Below are 20,683 nucleotides of genomic sequence, written 5' to 3' on the forward strand. Positions count from 1 at the left end.
TTTGAAAAATCAAAAAAGACTGTCATGAAGTAACTAGATGATGTTTCGACTAAAGCTTCTCAGAAGACTATTAAAAAGACGAAGTATCAAAAAAACTAATCAAAAATCTCTGCTACAAAACATAGGACTGCATAAGAGAATGATAAGAAGAAGGAAGTAAAGAAATTTGATAATGTAACGTGCATTTTCTGTGATGAAATGTTCATTGAAGAAGATGATCAGCCAATGGAAAACAGGATACAATGTCGTATTTGTACTCAGTGGTGTCATAAAGAGTGTTCAGCATTCGAAAATGGTAATGATTTTGTTTGTGATAACTGCAATGATTAGTATTGTAGAAGAAAAATGTTTTTTTTTTAATATGCTCCTAAATTTTGTATGTTGACTTTTTTTTAAAAATTTCTTTGCTTGTTACAATAATTACTGCAATAATTAGTATTGTAGAAAAATGCTTTTTAATACCAGCCTTTAATTTTCAATGCTTATTTTATTCTTAAGTTCAGTTTCTTTGTTTGTAATAGCAACAATAATTAGCACTCAGCAAAGAAAATGTTTTTAAATATGTTCCTTTTATTTTGAACGTTTATTTTATTTTTAATTTTAATTTCTTTGTTTGCAATTACTACAATAATCAGCATTGTAGCAAAAAATGTTTTTTGGATATGTTCCTTTAATTTTCGATGGTTATTTTATTTTTAATGTTTAATTTCATGACGAATAATGTTGCTGTTCGCTTTGCCCTAGTAACGAATCCACTTTACCCGGGGTGTTGGGCAAAGTGGATATTCTTGCCATTTTTGAAAACCGGCTTTATATCTAATAGTGTAATTAATATTAAGGACAACTGTTATTGCATTACGCAAGTTTATTAAATGAAGACTGATTATAAGCATTTGTTTCAATTCCTAAAGCTATAACTAAACGACAATAATCAAGAAAAGCTTAAGGTATTCACGTTTCCCGGGTTTCCCCTACTTTTTTACAGCTTTTTTAAAGCATTTTTTATTTTTTAAAATTTTGTTATTGGAAAACGTCAGGTTTTTGTAGAGTCACCTAACAAGTGCAAAAGTGCAATTCAATCAAATTTATTCCTAATTTAATGTATAGATTGTAAGTTTTACATGAATTAAAGCAAGTAAAATAAAGTTTAGGGTTTTTAAAGAGACGCGGATGAATAAATTTTTGGGATCAAGTGTTCCTCATAAGCGACGTAAACAAGGTAGTATCAGACATTCTTAACAAATAATTATACAATTGAATTAAGTATCAAAGATATTTAAAAAAGGTTTTTTTTTTTTTTAGCAATCATCATGTTTCAAAAATATGCAATATATCAAGAGAATGCTACTAAAATATTTTTAAATCATCAACTTAATATGTACGCAAAAAAAAAAAAAAAAAACCTATGAATGTAATAAATTTGTTAAATTATTATGTATTTCAAAATTAAACAACACATTATACGAACAATGCAACCATAACGTTTATAAAATAATTATTTCTTCACAGTAAACGAAGAATTTGTATGCAACTTATATAACAACATTTTTGTAATTATTTTATTGGTACAAGAGATGTGGTTTGATACACGAAGTGTATTTGGTTCAATCTTTACATTATCACTAATTAATGCTACTGTTGTCTAGCTATCGTAGCGTAATAAATGAATATATATAAAAAAAAAATGTGTGTATATGAATGAGAAAAAGGGGTGTCCCAAACTTAAATTTTTGGAAGGGCAGAAGTTCTTAATTTGCAAACTGACACTCCAAATTTTACCGAATGATGATAAATATGCCGAATAGAACTCCAAATTTCGCCAAATGATCACAATTTTGCCGAATGGAGCTCCAAATAAAACTCCAAATTTCGCCGAATGATGATAATTTTGCCGAATCGTCAAACAATATTTGTCGAATAAGGAAATTTTTGGGAGGTCACAGTGACCTCCCGTTATCTCCCGTCGAGGTGCCCCTGATGTGAAACATCTGAAATGTTTCTTGAATCATCTTTTCTTTCACAATAGCGCGGAACATTTGTTTAACACTTATTGCTCTATCATTAATTTAACTTTTCCACTTCTTTCTCTTTGTATAGATAACACAAATTTTAAAATTAATTTCTCCGATATGAATAACAGAAAAATCCAAATTAGAGTGATTCTTTCATTTCAATAGGAACCCAATAAACGAACTCGCTTGTCACAAAACGATTCTCTCTTCCCTTTATTCACTTTAAATCTCTCTCTTCTTTAAATCACTTCTTCACTCCGAAAAATAGCAATCACTGAAAATCTTCAACCCGGCATCCAGCGGCGAAAAGCCAACCAATCAAAAGACGATTGTTTCCTCCTTTCCCTACCCCCTTTTGCTGCCTTCCCCGATCTGCGCGGGCGGAAAGAGCTAAAAGTCAAAGGAAGAGGGGGAGGGCGGGGGGTGCAGTCTCATTAGCACGCTAAGGGTTGTTCGCCGGCTCATTAGCCGCCAGTTAATTAGAATGTTGTCTAGCAGGGTGGCCGTATTAATTGGCTTGCCGCTTAAGCATTGTTTAAACAAGTTCCTGGTGTCACCATATGTTACGCTTTTAGAAAGACGACACTTTAATTAGGGAATGGGTAAGGGAACATTTTCGGTGCTCCCTGTCCCCTCACCCTACTCTAAAAAGATAGTATTTTGAATTCACGGGACAGAATTAGGCGAAAATTTAAAGCGTCCCACGTCGCGAAACTTTTCTACGAAAGGAGTTCTAATAAGTCTTTTCTTGGGATGGAAATCTGATTAAGAATTGACGCTTATTTGATAGTTCCTAAAAGATTAGCGTCAATGCGAAATAAAATCTGTACTCCAAAGTTAGACTAACGTAAGTCACATCACTGCTACATTGCACGAGACAGAAAAAACCTTCGTCTGCTGCATACAAAGGATGGAGCTCGCGCTCTTTTACGCTGGTAAATAACTATAAAGGAATTTTTTGTTATAGAATTACGTTGTGATGACTGGATGCGTAATAAGGTTCTACATATAAAGCGAGAACAACCTGAAAATGATCATTTTTGGCCGTTAGTCTAGCTCTCAGGTGCAGAAATTCTTGTGACATGTAGTCGAAAATGTATTCTAGCTCTATACCAAAATTCTCATTTGAAGAGAAGTGAAAGAATATAAAGCTGAAAAATAGTAGGAATTCATTAAAAAAAAAAAAAAATCAGTTCTCATTGATTTTTTTTTTTTTTTTTTGACTCTGGGGATATTTTTTTATAGAAATATTTGATTTATTAACCAAAGAGCATTATGAATTAAAAGTAGAATATAAAATTTAAATTATAAAGGAGAAAGATTCCAATTTTTTGTGTGCTATGTCCGAAAATAAATTACTAAATCTCTCCTACCCCGATAAATCCATAATCTTGGAGTGAGAAGGTCACAAACTTACATTTTCTCGGACCCAGGACTGAATAACACCCAACAGTACATTTCCCGAAAGATATACCTTTGCTGTGAAAAAATGGAAAAAAATATTTAGAAAATTGTTCAACTAAAATTAACAACTGCTTTAATTAATGCTAAACAGTATATTTATTCATAATTAATTTTTAACCATGCATTTTCACGAACACCATTTTTATCACTAAATAACTGGAACAGGGTTAGAAATAAGTCGTTGCTAGTCGTATTTTGCAACTAAACATTTTAGTTTAATGACCACGAAGTCACACTCAGTGATCATTATCAGTGATCATCTCAGTGAATAACCTTTCGTAAAACACAAAATTAATTGACGTAAAAAAATTAATTAATGATGATCTTAACTTTACCCCCACTCGTAATTTTTGTCTAACGTTTATATATTGAGGCTGTAATATTTCGCGATTACAGGTGTAAATACATTTTTCCATTACTGAAAAGAAACTTTTTCACAAAAGCGTGATGATTGCAACAGTCGGAAATTGAAATCTCTTCTTAAGATGTTTGAATTATTTAAAGATTACTCCTCAGCAGGAGCTTTTAGCAACTGCAAAAACGTTATATAGGTGCCAAACGTTTATGCCCCAACTTCGAACACTCACCCACAAAGAATTATAGCCAAACGCGTCATATGACATGCAACTGAGAACCCTCCTTCCTAAATAGAAATACGAAGTAACTTAAAACAGAAGCAAAGTCTTGACTCTCGCTTTTTCATCCTCAGGGCATTGGGTGCAAGCTCATGGGGCCTTCAATGGGAGGGTGATGTCTTTCGCACCTGTGAGATGGCGTAAAGATGAACAGGTACCAATCACTCGCTCAAAAGGGCTATATATTGGGAGGTATAAGAGAAGATTCATACATTGATTGTAGAGTTCCTAAACCTTAAAAGGGAGTCGGTACCCTGGTGCACACGGAAAGTTAAACTGCAAAACTTCATGTATATTTCTCTGAAAACGTTTTTATTATAGAAACTTACAAATTTCACGGTGTTTTCAAGAGATATACGAGTACATATGAGGCAGTGACAAGCAAAGGGATGCAAGTGGACATTTTCAAGTTTTGAGTGAAACGCGTATAAATATTACGTCCTAGGTAGCCTTTCATTGAATTTTTTCTCTAAATCATGCTGTACAGCAGCACCTACCAGGGCTACTAGTACTATCTCTTGCCCCAAGACAGAGGAGGGGTTCACCTACCATGTGTACTGGTTATCTCCAAATTTTTAATTTTGCCACTTGCATTCCATTGCTTCTCACTACCTCATATGTACTCGCATGCTGTACAGCAGCATGAACTGTAATACAATTTTGCTTGTTTCATAATTTATTACATTTTAAATTATAAGCATTTCTAAATGGAAAAAAATCGTTTTTGACCATTAAAACGGTTGTACAGGAAGAAGTCTTAAAGCAAAAATTTCACTTCAGTATAATTGAGAACACATATAAATGAAATGGAGTGAAAATTTCAAAACAGTTTGTAAAGTAGTTTTCTAGAAAATGGTTAACAAGTTTTAAAATTAACGTTTTGGGAAAATCGCTGTGGAAAGTAAAATTGTAAGTAAGGGAATGTGGGGCAAGGTGAAATAAAATATTTTTCCAGTAAAATAGTTTTTATTTTATGAATAAAATCATTTTTGACAAATGAATGAGTAAATAAAGGAATAATTGAAGAAATTAATCGATAATGAAGCTATAAGAGACTTTAATGAATAAAATAATTGATCAATAAAAACAAGTGAATGAATGAGTAAGTTAATTAAATGAATAAATAAATGCGTGACTTATTAAGTGAAGGAAGAAAAGAAAAATAATTGAATGTGTAATTGATTTAACTCATAATTGAACAAGTAAATATAATGAGCTTTTTAAATTAACGTTTTGAGAAAATCACAATGTAAAGTAAAAATGTACGTAGGGGACTGTAGAGTAAGGTGAAATAAAATATTTTTCCAATAAAATAGTTTCTATTTGATGAATAAAATTATATTTGAGAAATAAATGAGTAAATAAAAAAATTATTAAAGAAATTAATCGATAAAGAAGCTATAAAAGGAATAAATGAATAAAACTCTTAATCAGTAAAAACAAGTGAATGAATGCGTAAGTAAATGAATGAATAAATACTTGACTTATTAAGTGAAGGAATGTGAATAAATAAATTAACAATTGAATGTGTTGTGGATTTAAGATATATTTGAACAAGGAAACGAAATGAAGTAATTTCACTTTGCCCCATCCATTTTGCACCGTATTCACTAGACCAGCATTTCCCAAAGTGTGTTCCGCGGAAACCTTGGGTTCCACCAAGGTACAAGAAGAGTTCCGCTGTGAGTAAGCAGTTTCATAAATTTATTTTACCCAAGTTTCTAGAAAACTGAAATAATCATTATCGAGAATTTAAAAGGTCGCTCCGTAGTAGTCGTCACAGTGTTTTGCGTCGCCATAACATCTAAATGCGCAGACATCTAATCCCAGAAATAACATTAAGATGCCCTACAGTTGCTCTGAGGCGGCGATGCGACTTGAGGAAAGTTCTTAATGAAGCTTCAGAAAAAGTTATTTTGTCAATTCTCGTTTTCTCCAGTCAAGACTATTTAGCAAGATTTATGAAGACATAGGCAACACAAATCACTACTTTTCTACATAAAACATGATTCCTATCCAAAACAAAATTTTTAAAAGGTCGTTAGAACTTCTAGATGAAATGAAGTTTTTTCAACTGGTGCAATAGGCGTCAATATTTTCAGCTGTTTTCAATGTTTTACATGAGGAACCACGGCTATATTTTGTCGGCATTCTGAACGAAGTGACTCTTTTCACTCAAAGGGAAACATTAACCACTTTTGTTGTGTGAGAGAAAATAACTGCGCTAATTTTTGTATTCCCTGCCTAAAAAATACAACGTAGAATGTTTTGCTCTTTTAAAGGAAATTTCTAGCAGAAACAATCTAAATGAAGAGAACGCGGTGCAGCTACTATACCGTGGTATTAAAAACCATTACTGTTCATTTGAGAAATCTATGACACTGTCAGTGCCCAAGTATGAAACATAATTGCACTACATAGTTCATCTGCTGGAAAATAGTTTTCTGATTCAGTTTCATTCAATAAATTTCGGTTTGATGTTGAAAATGAATAGCGTTAGTGGGTAACAACGGTATGTCAAAACTTCTTCCGTTTGTTCCAAATTATCAATGCAAAACTAACTTTGCAGCCTATGCACACACACACACACACACACACACATATATATATATATATATATATATATATATATATATATATATATATATATATATATATATATATATATATATATATATATATATATATATATATATATATATATATATATATATAAAACGAATTTGGTTCTTGAATTTAGTTCTTGCTATACGTTCTCAACATTCCGATATAAAGCAAAAAATGATAGCTATTATCAATTTCACAATGAATTTCATTCTTCATATTTATGTGTGGGGACAGTTATAAAACTGTTGCAAAAATTTCATGGAAAAATTAAATTTTCATTAATAAGTCTTATTTCAAATTGATGTTAGTATTTTTTATTCATAATGCCTCATTATGTTTTAAAAGGTTGCTTTCGGTACATAGCTAAATAGCATGCTGCGGACACTGGCCAAGCTCAGTAAAGCACCGAGTTCTTGGTTAAAGGGTCAAAGGTGGCCCTTTAGCCACGGTGACAACGGCCGAAGATCCACCAAGTGAGCTAATTAGACTAGTGTACGCTCAATTAGTTCTGGTCAACCAAGTGAGCTATTTGACTAGTGTACGTTTAATTAGTTGTGGTCAAAGGTTCCACCACAAATCAATATCTCTAGGGATAGTGGGCTGGTGTTGCTTAGCCCCTAGTCAGGAATTTTTTTTTTTAAAAGCTGTCTTAAGGCCGCTATTGAAAGAAAAAATCTAAGTCAGCACACGAGTCAAAAAAATTTCAATAAATATATGATTAAATCCTATATCCACTTTGCCCAAAGACACGTTTTTTATTTGAATAATTATAACCTTAAATTAATAAATTTAAAAAAAAAAAAACGGAATGACCATCGTAGTTTATAGGTGGATAGTATCAGAATAAATTAAAATTATTGACAATAAAAAATAAGCTGGTCTTCGACAAATCACAAGTTACAAAACTTCCTTTTTTTAAATGTATTATTATTATTTTTTAATTTTAAGCCTGGTTGCGCCATGCCGCTTCCCCGCTTCTCTGCTGCTTCGCTTTGACTGATAATAACTCGGGGGTGCTCGGGTAAACATGACGTACGTATTCATTGCCGCTAACACCCCATGGGGGGGGGGGGTTGCATACGAAGGCCTACCCACTTTGGGCCACCCTCTCCTACACGCTAAACTCAAACAGGCGGACAGATGCATGAAACACACCACCAGCTCAGTCAATTTCAGTCGAGGACTGCAGTTTCGTTCTTATTAGCACTCATCAGCCCGGCATGGGAAGTGACCGAGCTGCTCTTTAGGAAGCTAAGAGTGCCAAACAAACTAGTAGCTAATATAACTGAAAAAGACATTCAGACTTACTGAAAAAGACGGACAGATAGTTTCGAAAAAGGGTTACTGGGTTCTGCGCACCTAAAAATGTGAAAATTCTCACGTAATCAATAGTTTCTTCTATGCAGAAGAAAGTAATCGAATGATGACCATTTTTTATCTTTGTCATTTGACTCCAAGATCATTAACAATTTGTCTTTTAATCAAAAACAAAAATGGGGTTCCTTTAAGTTATTGCAAATTACTAAGGGTTCCATGGACTAAATAGTTTGGGAACCGCAACACTAGACTATTCGGAAAAAAAATTCAAAACAAAAATAATCTCAATATTAAATAAATAAATACTACAGCGAATATTGGTAGGTCTCAATTAATATTTAAAACTGAAATAACAAAAACTTTTATCATTTTATAATAACAAAAATTATTTTTGACGTTCCACAAAATATTACAATATGAGGATCACTTTTTGAAAATTGCATGTATTGCCTTATGCTTTGATCTTCAAGGATAACTTTTTCTTGGCTGGAATAGACTACATGTGGTGCTACATTGTTAAACTATTAAATGATAGGTGGCACTAAAAACAAAGTAAATATTTCACCATTTCACTTTGCCACACATTCCCTTACATTTTAATACATTCCTGCCCCATTAATATTTAATTTGAGCTTCTATAACTCTACATAGAGAATATAAATTTAGTGTCTCTTGAACGCTCTTAATTTAAATGCAAAAAAAGAAAAAGGAAAAAATACCTAAAAAAACTATATTTAAAAAAGGTTTTAGCAGGGCTGCCAACCTTGGAGAAACTATTTGAGGAGCATCTGTAGTAATTTTGAAGAGCATTTTAAAATTTTACGGAGCAGCGCGGTATTTCGTATAAAAATCAATATTAAAAATTAAACCTTTTATTTAATTCTTTTTATTTTTTGAGCTTTGATAATCATTTTAAACACTAGCATAAAAATAATTATTTTTAAATTAATAAAGCTTTAAAAACTATTTCATGATCAGAGTATAGGCATCTTTAATTTCCCCTATTTACATGCTTGTCATAACAAACTAGCAAAATACATTAATAAATTTAATTTTGTTAAAATTTTTGATAAGACTGGTCAAAATTAATACCAAATGGAAAATGCGGAGCAAAATCACGGAGTTTCGCTATTTTTGCGGAGCAGCTTCGCAAAATTCGGAGTGCTACTATAAAAGGAAATAACCTGAGTGGGATCCGAACACATAACGCGAGTCTTACCGACAAGTTGCTAAAGAAGCGCTTTTCCCGCTCGGCCACAAAAGCCGGTTTACATTTCGCAAATAAGAGTTTATAAGCTCTGCGCTGATTCCGATCTTTACGCATGCGCTTTGAATTCTACTCAAACCATAGTGCAAGTTTTCTTCAGCAATTCGAGTTTTTCAAACAATGATACTACAGAACCCAGAATTCGTGTAACGTTACACCCATTAATACTAGTAACACATTTTTTTTTACAGTGCTGTGCTGATCAGACTACCCTATTTTAAATATATATACATACATATATATATATATATATATATATATATATATATATATATATATATATATATATATATATATATATATATATATATATATATATATATATATATATATATATATATATATATAGATTTGTATTGTTTCCCACAGAAATTACTTTCACTGACTTTTATCACAAAAATTTGGCAAAGATTTTTCCAGAAATCTCGTTGAAATGGCAGCTTCTTTTTTTTGCTGTTCAGATTTTCTTCGTCTCGACATAGCCATAACATACCCGAGAATTGTGGCAAAAGACCTATGGCTTTTCACGTAACCTAATTGAAGACCCCCGAATCTTTACTTCTGCTTCTGTACACGTTGCGCAAAAGGGAAGTTTATCCGAAGGAAAAACGATTCTAAAAGATGAAAGGATGGCGGAGCAAGAGCATCATCGTCTCCTCAACCCCACTCCAACGCTGCTCCCTGAGGGGGTGCTCCTCCGGATGTGGCAGACGATTCGAATGGGAAGCCGCAGAATCGAAGAGGTGGAGCCTTTCGCTCTCTGACCAGGACAGGAAAGGGACGAACCTGGGAAAAATGAATCTTCGAATAGAATAAAGAAGGGATATACGCGTCAGACGATTCTCTGTTGACGTAATCAATCACTTTTCTTTTATCGAGTTCCGATATTTTGCATTTTGTGGACAGTTTCAATGCATATATTATTGCGTTTTTTTGCCCTCTTGAAGTTAAGTTTGAATTTTTAAACGTAAATGGTCGGAAAATTCTTTTTTTTTTTTTGCTTAACAATGAAACAGTAAGAATATTATTTCATTGCAAGACAAACAAAGGAATCGTAATCTTTTCAAAAAAGATGCGAATTATTTTAAATATTATAAAAATTAAAAAATAAAATTAAAAAAAAACAGCATGATACAATTACGATAATTTCCTTTATGCAATTTGCAAAATTATATGAATGACATTTGAAAGAAAACTTTTGTTAAATATACCTTTTCAAGGTTATTCAAGACAATAGTGCAGCATCGAAAGAGAGCGGGGGGTCCTTTAGACTTTCCCCTAGCATCCCTGATTGTAAACCTCATCGCCAATCCTAATGTGGTAATACATATGCACGGAAAAATTTCTACTCCAAAATTCTCCTCCCAGGAGGAAATTCCATCTTGTCATGGCCAAAGTCTCCCTCACCCCCTCGACCCTCCTCCACCACAAACAGGGCGAACTTCTGACTGCTCTAGTGTTTAGAGAAATTTTGGTATTTATTGTCAGAAATTTTATAAACCTAGCATATAGTATAACGACACATTTTTTCATTCCAAAGAATTTAAAAAAAATGACATTTAAAAAACAATAAATAAATAAATAAAAGTTTGTCAAAAACTAAATGAGCTTTTTTTCCCCGTATGCGAGCAATATTTTTTAGCACCAGCTTTATATGTCTCTCTCTTGTCTTAGGTCCCAAATTAATTCAAATGTTTGCCCCCTACCCCCCCCCTCATTTCTTTCATACGCGCCATTTTCAGTTTTCGATTTTTCGATGTTAGCACCACCTACACGTCTTTAGCTAATACTGTACCTATGGTGGGAGGGGGACCTGATGATATAAAGGTCGAAATTTAATATATATATATATATATATATATATATATATATATATATATATATATATATATATATATATTTATAAATACACATACATACGTATGTGTGTATGTATGTTTTAGGGTGGTTCCGAAAAACTGATTTTTTTTCCTTTCGGAATCGCGTTTCCTCTCAAAAGTTGTACTTTGGAATCCTCAATTGGGGAAAAATAAGAAAAAAAAATCTAAGTTGACATCTTCAGTTCGCGCATGAGGCTGAAAGTTTGAAAAATTATGCTAAAAATTGAATTTTTCAAAAAACAATGACATTAGTTTTTTTAAAAATATTTTTATAAGGCAACAGACATAAATTGTCAGTATATATGGCGCAGTTTGAACCTAAAAAAAGTACTTTATAACTTTTACATAAGATCTTTAATTCTCGCATGCGCCTTAATTGGGCTAAAATCTCCTGCCCAATCAAAGGCGTATCCTCGAACTAAAGATCTTATGTAAAAGCTGTGAAATATTTTTAGGTTTAAAGTATGCTATATTTTGACAATTTATGGATGCTGCATTAAAAAAAATACAAAAAAAAAAAACTAATTTTATTATTTTCTGAAAATTTCTATTTTTAACACATTTTTCCAAACTTTCAGCCTTATGCGCGAACTGAAGATGTCAACTTAGAATTTTTTTTATTAATTGAGGGTACCAAACTACAACTTTTGAGAGGTAACGCGATTCCTAAAGAAATCAGTTTTTTCGAACCACCCTAATATGCATTCATTAGGGTGGTTATTTAAACTATATATATATATTTTAAATAAATGTTCTTTATTAGTGCAAGACTTAATAAACAGCCTATATATTGAAGATACGGAAATCTTTGTTTGACACAATCCTTAAGTGTGTGTATATTTGTGTAGTTCTAGTGTTTAATTATAACTTTGAAATTGTCAGTATGTAATATTTTAGAATTTTCTACATCATTTCAGCTGTTTCGATACCTCTAATGCATATCCAGAGAAATTTGAAATTCCTTTTATTTCACTTTATTATTTTTCATTCCTTTACAATCATTTCAAATCGTTTACAATCTGTAAATACACTCTATGACACCAAAGATGGAAAAGCACAACAATGCATTTTAATGCAATTTTTTTCGCTAGATTTTTTCTATAACATCATGTCTTTTATGACTGTTTGTCCGCCAGTTTTGTTGCATAATTACAATTCCGAAATTCTCCCTGCGCAATATTCTTCCAATTTCCAAAGCTTTTCTCCGCCCTGTTTGAATACATATCCAGAGAAATCAGTCATTTAAAACTCCTTTCACAATTTGTTAACACTTTATGCCACTAAAGCTTGAACAAATATCGAATAGGATTCTGATTAACATTTACTATTGTCGCCGCGGTAGAATACATTAGCTACCCTATCAGCATTTCCTTGGAGTCAATTATGTATATCCGACGAAACGATAATCATACACCGAAGCTCCCTTTTCCAAACATTCCATAAACAGCGCGAGAATGACCCACTAGTCTCTCATCCTCCCTCCCTTTTCCTTTCTGCTGCACCGGCTGTCGCAGCATCCATGACGTCACGAAGATCGGGAGAGGCCCGGGAGCAAGTGATGCTCCACCACGTGTTTTCTCTATGGAAGCGCTATTAAATTTCCATTAGTTGCTATCGGAGGTCGACCCACTGATGACTCAAAGATGAATGTCACAGCTGTGTCACCCCCCCTCTCTTATTTTGATCCACCTGAAGGCTGCGTTGCAATTTGACGCCTCCCTCTGTCAATAACACCATCAAATGACCATTAGCTCTTATGAAAGGGGTGCTAGTGTCGAAGAAGATCCTGTGTCAACTTTTGAAAATTTTAAACTGCTGATGTAATTTTTTTTTTTAAACTTCAGCGTATGTATTTATCAGATTTTTTTTCGAAGGTCTGAAATGCTTTTAACAAAAACGTTCTTTCCTGGACCTTTTGAACGTTATTGATATTCTAGAGTTTTCCCAATGTGGGTAAGGAAGCTATTTTTTGCCATTGTCTTGCTACACATGCGTGACTTTAGCCCCTCCTCCATTGAGTATGATGGTTTTTTAAAGAGACTCTCTATTGGTTCAGACGCAATCGAAATGGCAATTTAAATAGGCACGAATTTCAATTTCATTGGGTGTTTTTAAATGTAATGTTTCATTGGTTGTCAAAGCTTTTTAATTTTATAACACGAATCTGAGAAGAAATTTTCTGTTTCAAATATTTTCGAATTATAGTTAGTTTAACAATTTTTGCAGCGGAATTTATTCCTATCGAATTAAGAGTTAGAGAATATGATACTATAGACAAATCTATATTTTAAAAAAATAAATCAATTTTACTTTGAAAAAGCGTGAATTCAGTAAAAACTTTGTTCAGTGCATAAATGTATAAAATTCTTTGAAATACTCTGTAGTTTAACACATCTATGAGAAGTGCAAGAACGTTTGTTTAAAATATTAATGCAGTATGGTACCCCAAATCCAGAATGATCGGGGCCACGACCTTTCCAAAATTTGGAATTTTCTGAATTTTGGATTCGGACTCAAAAAATAGTGAAAACTCTCCTGTTGTGCGGTATTTGCCACGTTTTTCCTAGCTTCACTAAAGTTGGCGCTAAATTTATTTTAGTTTTTGATCAATCTGAATGAAAGTATACTTCATTATGCTAAAACAAAAGTCAGAAATAATTTGCAGCGGCGTTGATCCGCGGATATTGCTTTATATTATTATGCACTATGCCGTCGATACAACATTTAAATCAGTGAAGCACCGTTTTTGAAGGGACTGTATGAAAAAAACGTACAAATGAAAAAAACGTATAATTTGTACAGGTTAATGTATATTAGACTCTCCAGGGACCAATTTAAAAAACGTATAATTGATAAAAACGTATAAAAGAGAAACGTATAAACGGTGCTTCACTGTATTACTATAAATAATTTTGTACTTTGCCCCGGTGCTCTGCTAGAAGTCTGATGTGATGTTGACACTCGGACTGCTCTATCTAGACTTACAACTGGCTAATTTAAGTGTCTAAATTTGAGCGAGGTAGAAAAATCCACCTTACGTCTAAGAAATGCGGTGACCATCCAGCTTCATAAGAGTACTTTCAGGGTTACATCGAATGTTCCAAGGCAGGCTTAACCCCCGATCCTCCATTGTAATCGACTTTTTAGTGGTCAACAACCTGCTGAAGCTGATCTGACTTAGGTCAGATCTCTTCTAGAGGATAAGCAACGACAGCAACATCTGGGACTCACACCAGTGAAAATTATAAGGGTATTTTTTAAAAAATTGAAAACATTATAATTGATTAAAACCACAGATTTCTTCCTTTAACATTGAACTTTTGGTTTGATATAGTTAAATAATTATTTTACATTGGTTAGACTCAACTTGATTCATGTTAATCCGTGACTTTGCTCCGTGATGGCTTCCGATTTCCAGGCGTGAATCCTCATGAGCATTTATGGGATGTGATTGAAAGGTGAGTTAGTGCAAGAAATCATATGCTGGCAACATTTTCGTGAATAAGAAGCCTGACTGAATGTAGGCAAGACCTAAGGACTTTGGGAAATTTGTTAAATTAATGCCTCGTCACTTATAAAGCCCTAGATTGTAGCTTAAGTAGCGATACGTCCCCCATTTTGGGACTAAACGATGCTTTCGTCTGCTATGGTGAAGTAGCGTGTTTTGCTTTTTGAATGTGGTGCCTCATGATTGCAGACTAACATGGAGTTATCAAGAAACCACAATCAAGAAGCAAAACATGCTACTTCTTTCGCCAATTTGACAAAACGCGCGAGTTTTGGAAAATTAAATTTAAAGTGTCCCTTTTTTTGTTTAACAAATCAATAAAGGAATCAAACGCTGAATCATAGAATAAAGAAGCGACATGTCCGCCATATTACGGATAAATGATGCTTTCTTCTATGTCCACTATGGTGAAGTAGGGTGTTTTGCTTCTTGAATGTGGTGCTTCTTAATTGTGGATTAACATGGGAGTCAATAAGACACCACAATCAAGAAACAAAACATGCTACTTCACCACAGCATACACAGAAGAAAGCATCGTTTTGCCCCAACATAGCGAACAAGTCGCTACTTTATTCCACTATTCAGGGCTTTAGTCATTTATTGATTTGTTAACTTAAAATTTAATTTTATAAAAGTCGTACTTTTCGCCAAATTCAAAAACTGACAGAAAAAGCTTTTATTTACAAACGGAATAGCTAATTACTACCACATAATTACCAGCATCGAAATATGATCTACCTGTTAGTTCCATTGCACGGATCAATTTCTAATTCACCGGTAAGTTCATCTCTTCCTCTACGTTTGGATGTGAAGACATAATCACTTTGGCGAGCAGGTCGACGTTCTTCCAGACAAAACTCGTCAATCTCCTCGACATCTCTCGGAAAACAAACCAGCAATCATCAAACTTAAAGATGCCAAAGTCCTCTTCAGCCAAATCCTTTAATTAACTCCATACTCACTTCCCTACATAAACCCAAAAGCCTGACACCCTTTTCCAATCCCCCTGCTAAACGCGGCGCCCAGTGAATAAACTATCCCATTCAACTGCTAATACGCGTCTTACTGACAGCATATGGTCAGGCTCAGCAAACAATAGATTTGTCAGGAAATCGGGAGGGCTCGCGCACTCGTCATTCCTTTTCGATTATCCCGAATCATGTTCAATACATGAGAATCACAGTTTTGTCCGCATCAACCCCCATTCAGCCATAATGGAAGCTTAGGGAGGATTTCGAGTGTGGAAGAATTTATATATGTTGAAGATTTTCCCCCTAGGATCTCTTGTTTAATAGAGCCTAAGTGATGCTTTGCTTTTATGAAGGAAATGAATTTTTTACTTGGTGAGTAGCGTATTTATTTACGTGTTTGTTTTTAAACATTATATTGGGTACAAATCCTTATGGAGTTTTGTTGTAGATAATAGAATCACCACGGGATGAATTGTTCGATGCACTCTTCTCAATCGACACGAATAATCAATTTAGAAAAGCAAAATATAATTAATTTTTTGTTTCTATAAAAAAGAAAAAAAAAAGGAACAGGAACAATATTGCTTTATGTCGTAACAACATTGCTGCCTATCGCAACAATATTGTTCAATGTCTTAACGATCTTATTGAGTGTAAGATTTTGCAAGTATTAATAGAATAGTATGCTGAGTACAAGGAACAAAAACTTTCATATTATAGAAAACTCTTGATGTTCATCTACTGCAATGCATATTGCATTCTCACTGGCAGTGAAAAATATTCCTTTATGTCGTAACAATATTGCTGCATATCGCAACAATATTGTTCAATGTCTTAACGACCTTGTTGAGTGTAAGATTATGCAGGAATTAAAAGTATAGCATCCTGAATACAAGGAACAAAAACTTTCATATTGTAAAAAAACTCTTAGAGTTCATTTACTACAATGCATATTGTATTCTCACAGGTAATTCATAGTAAACGAGCTGATGTGTGCATCACATGACTTCTTTTTACTCCAATTTAATTTCAATTCCCCATTATTGGCAAATTCAATGCGACTCAATAGTTCACTCTCTAAATATCACGAACAGTGGCGACATTAAAACAGATTTAAAGAAAAAAATCTCAAAATTTGTCGCCAAATTGGCGACAAAACTTGGCGACCAAAAGACTGTCGATATATCCCCAAGTGTCCACAAAATTATAACACCACTTTAGTTTACATCGAAATTAACAATGATTTCCTCCCAAAAAGGGGCAAAAGACCCCTTTAGAAACACCTGAACAAAATCAAAAGGAAAGGTGCACAACTAGACTTCACTAGGAGTCTACGTACCAAATTGCAACTTTCTAGGACATACCGTTCTTGAGTTATGCGACATAATTACATACGCACATCCGCACATACGCACATACATACATAGGTACATACAAACGTCACGAGAAAACTCGTTGTAGTTAACTCGGGAATCATCAAAATGGATATTTCGCGTATCTGCACGTTCTTAGGCATTTATTAACGTGTGGTCGAGTCGAAAAAAAACTCAAAGTTAATTCGGGGGTGAGTAAAATGGAAATTCAGGTCAATTTTTGAGTAAAACTTTTTTGCGAATACAATACTTCCTTTTTTGTAAAAGGAAGAAAAAAGTGAAGTTTCACTTACATAAAATTGCTTTTATAGCTCTTTTTCGAGACAATTCAGGTCCTTCGTGTTTACGAATGCGTACGGAATAAATTTCTTAGCGGATATTTTTTGCGGGATTTCTTACCATACCAAGCTGAATGCTCAAAAGAGAGTGTTTCTTGTAAAAAGAGCTATTTATATTTTCAAATGAAATTCAATTAAAACTTAATGTTTCACGCTAAATGTAACTCGCGTAAACAATTAAATGTCATATGTGAAGGTTATGAGTTTCGCTGAAAGACGCTAATAGTTTTTTTTTTCTAGTTAAATAAGGTGATTGGACCTTCAACGCTTTCTGAAAAAAATCGTTTGGGGTATTTTTTTACGGAAGTTCCAACCGCATCAAACTCAAAATTGGACGATTTATTCCATAGAAAAAGCGATTTTCAGAGAACGTGCGTTTTTAATTTATATCTCCATTAATTAGCGTTTACTCTCAAAATTTTTTTATCGATAATGCTAAAAATCAGCAATAGCTACTAAACAAAAAAAAAAAAAAAAGGAGGACAATCGGTAGGCAAACATAGGAGAAAAGAGTACCCAGTTTTTCCTTCAAGTATTAATATATAAAAATATATTGATCAACACTGTGTACTCTGATGTTAAAACATTTTTGCGGTTCGTTGCCTTTGTACAGTATTCAAGATACATTTCCAGAGATTTCAAATAGCTAAACTTTAAACAAAACTTACCCACATTCGCGAAAAGACAAATTTACAATGCAAACTGTCAACGACACAAAAATTAGATCATTCACCAATAACTTCAGTTGCCAATGGGGTTGTTTCCAAAATTTTAGAAGTATTTTTTTTTCTGAAAGCGCATGCTTAAAAACATAGGATCTGACCACTTTTTAAATAATTTGTTCAAGTTTGATAGTTTAAAAAAATTACTTAAATCGGAGCGCGTTCAATGTTTATGCTTCTGTCCGATGACAGCAAAAGTGATGAAATGCCATTCTGTGTTGCCATTCACAGAGCAAAATATTTAATTCGCATTTTATTCACGTGTATTGGCAACGATATGGTTGATAGCAAGCGTAGAGCGCAATTTTAATTCGCTTCTTGATTATCATAACGTGGAATCACGGTAGAAAGATGCTGCAAAGTGACTCATTTGTGATGTCATCAAGGCCACGCCTTGTTTCGAAAATCGGACATTATAAAAAATTAATTAAAAAATAATCGTTGGGAAAATGAAAGTATTTTCTGGGTTCTTGTTATTTTTTTGCTTATTCTATCAGTTTCAGTGACAAAAAGTACTACTTTTGACTGAAGGAAACAACCCCATTGTGGCTTCGTACGTAGAATGGATCATACGTTTCTCGTAAAATACAATAAAATGTTTCAAACCGGAAGACAAATTTCAGCAAAGAACACAAAACAGTTTTACGAGTGCATACATGAAAGCAGTTTTTCTGTTAAAAACGCATACACATTGAATATTTTGCTAAAGCTATCCATTTTAGTGCCACTCCAATAGTTGCACAAAATGGCGATATGAATATCAATTTTTTTCAAGAAATTAAAAAACTATTCCCCAAAATTTGTTCGACTATTTTTAAGCTCCCACTAATTTTTTGGTCTGTCTCCAACATTTAGGAAATTTCTTGTTACTTTTTACGTCGGACTAAGGTTTTGAACGTTTTCCATTTCTTGCTTATTATTTTCACAAAACTTACATTGAATGTGTCAGTTCGTCTCTGCATAATTTGTGTCAATAATAAACAATAAGAGTTTGAGTTTCGATACGCAAGTAGTATAATCACAACACCACTCAAAAGCACTTCAACAATAAGAGCTTTAGCAGCCTTAAAATACTGTTAGGAACAGGACGGAATAGAAACTTCACTTTTTCATGTGGAGAAGTTTTTTTTAATTTTCAATCATTGCTAATAATATTACCTTAGTGGATATACCTTCATACAAATGGTATTTTCATAAACAGGAATTATTTGCTAACTATTTTTAGGATGAACATGTTATTCTGTAACATCTGAATTCCTAAAGGAAAATTTTAAATTGAAAAATATTGCATGACTTCTTTTAAAATTTTCCATGCATAGTCTTTTCCTTTCTGCAAAACAAAAATGCATCCGTTATAAACATGAAAATATGTTAGGACTGTATGTCGAAACATGTTTTCTTTTCTTAACAGTCACTTGTCCAGTGCATTGAACTAAACGGGTAGCTTTTGTGCAGGCAGTGCAGCTATCCCCCTGCCTTTCACCGTTTTTCCCCTGTCCATATATTTATCAATACCTATATCTATATCCGCTGTTTATTTTATTTATTTATTTTGAAGGCGGCGCGTGAGGTAAAAGTTGCTGTTTTCCTGGTCATAACGACAGAAACGCACCAGATGATATGTAGTCTTACGGCAACACATCACGGACTATAGCCAGTCGTTAGGAGTAGGGTTACTATCTTTTGAAGACCAGCACTTTTTGGCACCAAGGTGAATTTTTTTTTTTTTTTTTTGCTGAAGATTTGCTGTATTATGTAATTATTTTAGAAAATGAGAGCGAATTACAAGTTTAAACATCGGAAAATTTCAGTGGGAATGGATTTAATGGTATCCGAATCATTTAGAAATGTTTAGTTTTTTTTAATCAATTTTTTTTTTTTTTTTTTGCACTGATTTTTCAAAGTTGTAGTAAAACTCGCTCACTAAGCCAAGGACATCTATCCGTTTGTATTAATAATGTCAATAAATTTCCTTTGTTTTCTAAAAAAGAAAAAAAAAATTCAATTGAAGGGAACTGGTTTACATGCAACTCTCAGACTAATTAAATAAACAAATAACAAAAACGAATAAAAATAATTTAAAAGAAATGAACATTTACTTAATAGTGGATAGTATTTAGAGGAAAACAGACCTAATTTGCACCCAAAAAGGTTAACTTCCGTGCATTTTAAGTTATTCTGCGGCATAAGTAATCGGATTCTTACTGCACAGGGCCAACTTCGCATTTTTAATCTAATTAAAGCCTTTTCTTGACAAATTGATGAAGAACAGTTAAGAAAGTTTTTCATCAACATATACTTCGAATTTTGTTTTAAAATACATGCTAAAAAACACCGTAAGAAAAATGGTTTTAGAAATAAGACTTTCGTATAAGATCAATAATGAAAGCCTAATAGATTCGGATTTAGATAGTCATGCCAATTTAATAATATGTTTTGGTAATGTTTAACATGCAGGGAAAGGCTTTATTGTGACAAAGCTGAACTCGACCGGCCCCTAACTGTTTTACTGGTAAGACTGCGTCATTTCAAGGGAATGAAGAAAATTAACGCTATGTACTGGATTTAGGGTTAATCCAATGCTGTTAG

Source organism: Uloborus diversus, chromosome 4 (genome assembly GCF_026930045.1).
Source record: "Uloborus diversus isolate 005 chromosome 4, Udiv.v.3.1, whole genome shotgun sequence".
NCBI classification, from domain to species: domain Eukaryota; kingdom Metazoa; phylum Arthropoda; class Arachnida; order Araneae; family Uloboridae; genus Uloborus; species Uloborus diversus.